The 9,060-nt window shown below is 39.8% G+C and overlaps 1 non-coding gene across 1 annotated transcript; it reads right to left on the bottom strand.

Annotated features, from left to right (window-relative positions):
* Positions 1–1,247: 1,247 nt before the first annotated feature.
* On the bottom strand, positions 1,248–1,320 carry trnav-aac (transfer RNA valine (anticodon AAC)). The gene has a single exon. It is a non-coding gene; the product is annotated as a tRNA-Val (tRNA).
* Positions 1,321–9,060: the final 7,740 nt, after the last annotated feature.

Raw genomic sequence — 9,060 nt, 5'->3', positions numbered from 1 at the left:
CTCTTATGGGGCACTCTGTTCTTCTTTTCCTCTCCCAGTCTGCTGGTCCTCCTTCCCCACTAATCTTGTTCAGTGTGTAATATGTTTTCTGTCAACCTGATTAGGTTTCACTGTAAGAGGATCACTTGGCGAATTGTTCCTCTGGTCTTTCTACTCGGTTAAAAGCTTTGGCACCATTTATTTCCTCACCTTTATGGTATGTTTGGGTCATTCTTCTGTGGGTAAATACCTTGGACTGCAGTCAGTGTTTGTCTGTCATACATTGAGTTCAAGGTTTTACAAATGTGCAGCATGTAATGGTTTTGAATATTGTGGATTCTACAACACATTCAGCATTTTGATTTGCCTCTCTAAACTTAGATGGATTTTTTGTTTTCACTGAATGCTTTCTGCATGGTACATTCAGTAATAATAATGATAATAATAATAAACGTCAGTTCTATTTCATGGTTTGAACAATCGACAGAGAAAGCAGCCTGACTGCTCCAGATCTTTTTCTGAAAAGTTTTATTTCATCATCATAATGCAAAAACGATTCCTATTGTTATCTAATTGGGAAATCATCCTCAAATATGTAAAATAAACTTTAAACTTCTGCTTTATCTGATCTGATAGATTGAGTAGGATGAAAAAAAAAAATCATCATGTCACTCATGTTTTTTCTTCCCTTTTCTCTGTAAATGAAAATATGAAATAATGAAATGGCTGTTGCCTTAAAGCAGGGGTGTCAAACTCAATTTCACCGAGGGCCACTTCAGCATATTGGCCCCCCTCAACGGGCCACATTGACGTACAAATCAGGAGTGCATCCCTGCTAAAACACCCCAGACAAACGGTTGACTTCCCTCATTCAGGTCTGTAGAGGCTTATAATGAGTCAATGGTCCAGGTGTGTTAGAGAAGGAATGCATCTAAAGTTGCAGATGGTAGCTCTGGAAAACTAGACTTGGGCAGCCCTAACATAAATGTATGAAAATACAATGTTAAAAATAAATTAAACACCTCATATTGTTAAATAACTGATTTTATGTATTGAAGTTTTATATATTGCATTTGAGTTCCCATGGCCTATAAAATGCTGGGGGGCCATGAGTTTGACACATGTGCATTACGCCATAGAACTGCCAATTGGTAATTGAAGTAAAGTAGCTTCGATTTCAAAGAAGCCGACTGGCAAATGAACCATCACGAAAGAGGAAGGCTCTTGTTGTCTCACTGCACCCCAAGAGATGCATAACCTACAAAAACCATTTCTGTCTGGTTTTGAACCAGAGACCTTTTGCATGTTAAGCAAATGTGATAACCACTACACTACAGGAACTGAACTTCTCTTGTTTGTTTCAGTTTGAGGTTCCAAAGTTGATGATGTGAGATGCAACATGAAAATTTCAACTGAGGTTTGCACTCAGATGCCTGGATTCAGAGTACAGACCATGACACCACAGAACCCTTGTTGACCTTTAGTAAACACCTGTGATGAATAGAACATGCAAAATCTTTGTCTGTCTGGTTTCGAACCAGAGACCTTTTGCATGTAAAGCAAACGTGATAACCACTACACTACAGAAACTCAGGATCTTTGCAGTGTTCCTGGTAGATGATCCACATTTTGTTATAGACTAATAACGAGCATGGAACGATGTCAAATACCACAGATCCTCTCAGAGAGCACAGTAACTTGGTGAACAAACTGTCAGACTTATACTTGTGCCTAATTTCACATTACAGTCCAAAACTAAGCCTGGGATCAACAAATTGTATTAAAGATGTCATTAGCAGAGACAAATGGTTCTGCAGAGACTTGGCTAAATGGCTAAAAAATAAAATCAATACTTACAAATAAAAAATGGTTCAAAAATAAAATTAACACATTAAAATAAAAAATATCTGTGAAATACAATCAACACTTGAAAATTGAAAATGGTTCAAAAATAGTTCAAAAATAATATCAACACTTAAAAATACAAAATCTCTGGAAAATAAAATATTATGTATGTTGTTTTGAAAAACATTAGAATATAAGCACTTTTATCAAATCTTCATCGTGGTAAGATCATGTAAGTTCTTCTTAAATCCATGGAAACTCAACAGTTTGTAAGGTAGGTGAGTTAGCTCAGCAGGTTAGAGCACCGTGCTGGCAATGCTGAGGTCAGCGGTTCAAACCCTGTATGGGGCAATTCATGTGTAACGTCTTTCAGACAATCAACACTTCAAAATAAATAAGGGTTCAAAAATAAAATCAACACTTCACAATTAACAAATGGTTCAAAAATAAAATCAACACTTCAAAATAAATAAGGGTTCAAAAATAAAATCAACACTTTACAATAAATAAGGTTTCAAAAATAATATCAACACTTCAAAATTAAAAAAATGGTTCAAAAATAAAATCAACACTTCAAAATGTATAATGGTAACTGTTTCTGTCTGTTCAGTCAATACTTACAAATAAAAAATGGTTAGGAAGTGCATTACAAACCTTTTGTTGAAATGGCGCGTTAAATTCAAGTCTCCATTACAGACCACAGAAAACTAAAGAGAATGCGCAACATTGTGTTAATCCATTTGAGGAGCCGGTAGTTTATCTTGAGGAAATAAATGACAATGCAAAAGTTAATTAGACTGTTACATGCGCAGTCCGCTGCTCAACCACTGCGGAATTAGAAAGAAACCGCTGGAAGTAACTCATCCAGCGGATTTAACAAATGGAGCCTTCTTGGTGCTCGTTACCCAGGAGAGCGGCGCTCTGGAGGAGCTGCAGACGTAACATCTGTCGCTTCGGAGAAGCGAAAACCACGCAAAATAAATAAATAAATAAATAAATAATCCTGGTAAAAGCGCACACCGGACCGCGCAGGGTAAAACACTCACAGAGTTCAGTTGATCTGTTTGGATCAGACAGATCCAACTGACTAATGAATTAGCGCAGATTTTTCTGCAGATGGGAACCAGGAGGAAGTGCGTTCAGACCCCAGCGGGTGAAGTGATGCTAATTTAAGTGAAGTTGCTTAATTTAATTTATTAAAAGTTATCGGGGCCTCAGTCAGTGTTTTTTGTCACTACGAGAAAAATGTAGATACATTTATCTGCTTAATCTGTGATGGGATCTGGATTCACGGTGAATATTAACTAAACCGCATAAAATGCGACTAAATAGCCGATGTTAATATGATTGTAATTTCACGGATAAAAATAGTACATGACCGATTTTTTTTTATTATTTATTTATTTTTTTATGTTGTCGGTCAAGATAACAGATAACAAAAAAAGTCTAGCGCCACCTGCCACCCTGACACCAACTCACACACATCTTCATTCACAGTCTTACTTGTAAATCGATTTTTCTTTTCTTGGACGTTTTGATGTTAGCTTGTCGATGTCTCAGTCTTATTCGCTGGGAAAATCAATAAGCAGCTTGAGGTGACTCTGCTGCTCTCTAGTGGCGAGAAGCCGTAATGTTTGGCTGGTAACAATTGGAATGTATTGTGGGAGATGTAGTTTGTAGTCAATTCGTGCTCAAAACCTATTTTAAGTCAATCATCGGCCTATAAAATGCTGGGGCGGGCCACATAAAATGACATGGCGGGCCACATGTGGTCCGCGGGCCTTGAGTTTGACACATGTGCCTTAAAGTAAGAAAAAGAATGCATTCTTCACCTCAAAAATGCTCAAAGCTTTAGAATCTAAAGAGCTAAAGGGGTAGTATTGTACAATGATTATATTATATTATATGTTGAAAAGCAATTTCAAGAGGTGTTCACAACATTGCCTACATTTACTTTTTTTTTCTTTTTACTAGCAATTTACTGTAAGCAACCGTTTCTCTCATTTCCTTTCCACAAGGACAGTTGTGTTGTGCCTAATTAGAATATTCCCAGCCCACTGCCACTGATGAGATGGCATCAGCTGCCATCCATGCTGCATCCAGCCGATGGACACGAGCACAGTGTTGGTAAAACGCTTTGGTCCTCAGGCAAAACGGTGTGGCATTGAGTCTAATAGAGACATCACAGAGGCCTATTAGCACAGATGGTTGTCATATGTATGCAAATAAGGAGCAAAGTGAATCGCGGAGCCCCATCAGCACCACCTGTCTGCCTCACACAACTACCCCCGAATCCCTCGTCCGCATCCACACACACGCACACACACACACACACACGGACACACAGCCTAACTTTCGGATCCCTCTATAGGGATTAGTCTGTTGTTTCCACTCCACAGCTGTATATTAATTAGAGTAAAGACATTAATCATCATTTTGCTGCATTTCTAAGCAAAACAGCACGGGGAGGGGCTGCGACAAAAGGGACAGAAGGAAGTGAGCAGAAGAAGTGCCGATCAATTCTCTTTCGCCTTCGTAGAGGACATGTCAATGTGGAAATTGTTCTCAGTGGGGTGTGGTGTTAAAAGTAGAGTGTTTTTTTTTCTTTCTTTCTTTCCATCAAGAACTGCCACATCCGAAGGATTTGCAAGGGTTGTGTGTTCTCTCTAGAAAGATATGCAAGATGTGCGGAATTAAAAACGATGCATGACCTTTACTGAACACGAGCCGTAATGCAGTCGCTTTAAACCTTTTCTGGTGTTGTCACCTTGTAGCCTCACATTTTAGTGCATTTCACTTAGATTGTATGTGAAAACCAACACAGAGTAGAGTATGAGGGTGTTGGACTTTCCAGCCTTGAAAGACAATACAGGAGGCTGGAGTGCTGATTCAACAAGGTACTGCATTAACTGGTTATCCGGTTAGGATCCTGACATGATGGTAGTTAAATATAGATTTTAGGCATGCCCCAAAAAGTGTAAAAAAAAATATTGGCCTACAAGATCTCCTAAAAAGAACCAGTCAGGAAATAAAGAAAAAAATAAGTAGAAATAAATAAAACCACCGATTAATTTCATGTAAATCTCTGATAACTCATTTAGTTTTGATAAACTGCAAGCCCTACTTATCAAATTAACAAGAAAGTATATATTTTTTTGTTTTTAGCTAAACTAAAAAATTAAACATACAACTTTCCAACTATTCATCAGTGATCCAAAGCTTATCCATGTTCTGTATAATGCCGAAAAAAATCTGGTAATCTCCTGCCTAAAGTGAATTATTACTCATATCTTCACACATTCTCACAAGGCTGGTGCACCTATACCTACATTGAACTTTTTTTTTTTTTCTAAAGCCAACCATTCATTAATCCTCTCACTCTCAGGCTCACAGGTGGGATTCTTCTCCCGTAGTTTAGGTTCTGCTAATTTTCTGCAGCTGCAGCTGAAAAAACAAATCAAAGAGCAGATCGATGGAGTGCCTAACTGATGTTTGACAGCAACGGATTAGGAAAGCACACCAAATACCTTTTGACTTGTATATTATGAGTAATCAAGAAAAGTAAAAGCGTTGCCTGACAGTTTTGGAAAGCAAACTCACTTTGACAGACATCTATCAAATAAATTATGCCAGCGAAGTGACCTTTTCGTGACTCCTTGCTTTCGACTGCCTGTTGCTGCAGACAAAGCGGGACATTGTTGGGATACCTGCGTAATCACGAGCTTCTCTGGCGCCTCTTGCCTTTTGACCCGAGCCCCATCATCCTCTCCGTAGAGGGCGGCCAGCGAAGGGCCGTCAGTCTGGGGAAAAAAAAGAAAAAGTTTTGATGAGCATGTAAAACTGACCTAGGTGGAGAATTTCTTTGCTTAGTGAGACACATCGTTTAGTATTTGAGGTCATTTTTAGCAACTATGACGAATGGCTAGCCACGTTTGCTCTATTTAGCTAATCGTCGTTTCTAATTTTTCTCACCAGGTGAAGTAATGCGACAGAAACTGCAGCTGCTCACGCAGACCCTTCAAGGCTCCTGTACTTGTCAGAAGTTTGGCACTAAGAGCTGCGTTGGATTTTGATTCGTCTATACCTTAATGTGTGATGCCCTCAACTTTACTGCGGGCATTTCCACAGGGGTTGATAATATATGGGAGCCATCACATAAAGCAGCTTTGTGGATGAACAATGTCTTACCGCAGCATAATGCTGCCTTTGTTAGGCAAAGGCTGAAATATATGGAACATCGTGGACATAAAGTATTGGCCGGGGCCAGAGCAGCGCTGACATTCAGCGTTTTTCACTTACTGTAGCTCCATCACCGACAAAGCAGCCAAAAATGTTCCGATGTGGGAACTTTAGCACTATTTAGACTAGGAGCAGTTGTGTGTTTTTGCTCTACAGAAGCAGACCGCCTGCTGGAATGAGCACCATCACATTCATTTAATGTAGCCTGTGTGAAACCACAATGAAAAATCCCCGTTTCATTATAAACTCCAAACAGTAGAAAACATTGCCAGCCTGTGTTTAAAACTGAGGCCCTGCGGATATGAAAGAGAGATTTCTTTTTCTCTGATTGTGCCTACTTTTAGATGTTCTGTGGAAAAAGCCTTCCACCTCTTACAGATTCCTTCTCTTTTTGCATCAGATTTTTAGGCAGATTTTGATATCGGACAGCAGCATCTTTCAAAAGTTGATTCCATTTACTGACCAAGAGAGAAACTACTTAAAGCAACCTAGCCGTATGTGGAAATGTAATTGTTACCGTCATACCACAGCGTCTTTATTGGGTAGTAGTCTGGACTAGGTCAGTCCAAAGCATTTATTTACTTACTTACTTATAATTATTCAGAGGTGAACCAGCTGGTGTGCCACTAAACATTGTTTTGCGCTGTGTTAAGATACAGTATTAAGATACAATGCAAAACAATGGTGACAAACTGATGATTGGACTTTCTTCAGGATCCGTCATGTTTGACTGTTGGTATAATTTCTTTTTCTTATTTTACTCCAACTGGAACAGATACACTTAAAATAAAAATCACCTTTGTCTTGTGAGTACATAGAATATTTACCAAATGTCTTGAGGACCCAAAATGGTATTAGGCAAATATGAGACATGGATTTCTGTTCTTTTGGTCAGCAGGACTGTTGCCTTATGGTTGCTGTTTTTGCTCAATTTATCTCTTATTGTTGAATCATGAACATTGACCTTAACCAAACCAAGTCAGGTCAGCAGTGCCTCGGATGTTGTTCTGCGTCCGTTTATGACCTTCTGGAATATGTACCGAGTAACTTTGGTCTTCCGGTCACTTGTGGAGAGGTTCACCACTGGTTCACGTTTTTCTCCAGTTGGTTTCTTGTACATTCCTGTAGAGTGTGGCACTATGTGTTGCATTTTGAGATCTTTTTGCCCACTTGATGTTGACGGTCTGGCTCTGTTTGGGGGATTTCTTGATTCCGCAGTCCTGGTTCTGTCTAGTGACATTTAACTCTGTACTCTGCGGATTCTCACCATATTTCAATCGATCAATCAAGTTTATTTTTATAGCACGTTTCAGCAACAAGGCAGATCGGAGTTCTTTACATCATAAAAACGCAAAAATACAAAGTCATAGAACACACAGTCAAGAGCCGAAGCATTACATTTTGTCAAGTGCCATCCTTACACACCAGACTGTTGATTAATGTTTCATTTATAATGCTACAAAATGATCTCTTGATTTAAAAGAACTCTGTGTTTCGGCTGTTTTGCAGTTTTATGGAAATTTGTTCCAGCTTTGTGATGCATCTTTTCAATCTTACTGTAATCAGCAGCTATATCATGTATTGTGGCATATTTTTATTTGAAATCTACCAACGTGGTGGATGCAGATATTTTAAAAAGAGTGAAAAAAAAAAAGATATTTTAAAAAACTGTTTGAAATATTGTAGGTGGAGCTTGTGAACCCCGTCCCCATGAAATCCAGTTTTGTTAAATGTAAAGCTTTCTACACACTGACTACCAACGCCTCCAAGCATCTGCATGCAGTTATTGTTAAGTCATTAGCACATATTTTCCCCTGTAAAGCTGTTGTCTTTGTAATGGAAAAATGACACTTGTGCACTTACTTTTGATTGATTAGCACGTGCAATTACTGTCCGAGATGCATGAAAAACAGCTCCGTCGAGCCTCCCGGCCGGCACTTTGTGTGACATTTTAATCTACTCTCAGATTAATGGGACACTAGTGGAATGGAGGATATTCTACTATTGATTCTTTTCCCTGATTAATCAAATATTGCCGATTTAGAGACAGGTTTAGCATAATATCCACTCATGTCTGTCACTTTTTGTGTTTGTGTGCTAGTGTGCGTGAAAGCAGGAGAGCGGCTGCAGTGGGGATGAATGATTAGCATGTGTGTGTGTGTGTGTGTGCGTGTGTGTGCGTGTGTGTGTGTGTGTGTGTGTGTGTGTGTGTGTGTGTGTGCTGGCATTCCAAACAGAGATAGGACACCCAGAGTGGCGTCTCCTCTCTGTAAACACTCCAGAGAGGTCTCTTGCTTTTAGCTTTACTTCCTTTAAAGCACCCCTGTTCTCGTATTAGTTCACGACTCAGGGGAGGGCTAAACCTTGTCAGAGGTGCCCCACTGAGTAAAAAAGGAGAAGAAGAAATGTTCTCCGGACACATAAATTTATGGCTCCACTTTAATTGGGTTGTAAAAATCAAATCCAGTGCTGTTTCGAGAATGCCAAAATGCGACTCCCTGACTTGTTTACAGGAGAAGTGCAGCAGTCAAGGACACTGAGAGATAATGAGTGAGAGAAAGTAAGATAGCGGAGGAGGAGGAGGAGGAAAAGTGATAGTGGGAAAGCAGTGAAGATAAAGAGTCTTTTAAAGGAGACAGAGAGAGCAAAGGAAGGAGACAGATGGGAGAGGAACGGTGAGAAGAGTTGAGCAAAGTTCCTGCCCGTCATTTATAAGGGTTAGCCTGTGCTGCTTCAGTCTGATTAAAAGCACCAGTGATTCACTCCTGCCTCGTGGAACAACCACTGAATGATATGTGAGAGTGAGAGCTGGGGAGGCCCACACAGACACGAGCGAGCAGCATGGAGCCGCTCCACAAAGTTCACGCACTTGTAGCGAAACGGACGCGCAGTCGGCTACAAGAGGCCTTGTTGAACTTGAAATTAACGGCACCGAGGAGGGGGTTTACAACCTCTGCATTGCAGGCCTTTAACACATCCACAAACAGAAACCGAGTA

Source organism: Poecilia mexicana, unplaced genomic scaffold (genome assembly GCF_051168715.1).
Source record: "Poecilia mexicana isolate PSO_F unplaced genomic scaffold, ASM5116871v1 scaffold_19, whole genome shotgun sequence".
NCBI lineage: Eukaryota > Metazoa > Chordata > Actinopteri > Cyprinodontiformes > Poeciliidae > Poecilia > Poecilia mexicana.
The sequence above is the reverse complement of the archived record's forward strand: the minus strand, read 5'-3'. Positions and strand labels throughout refer to the sequence as shown.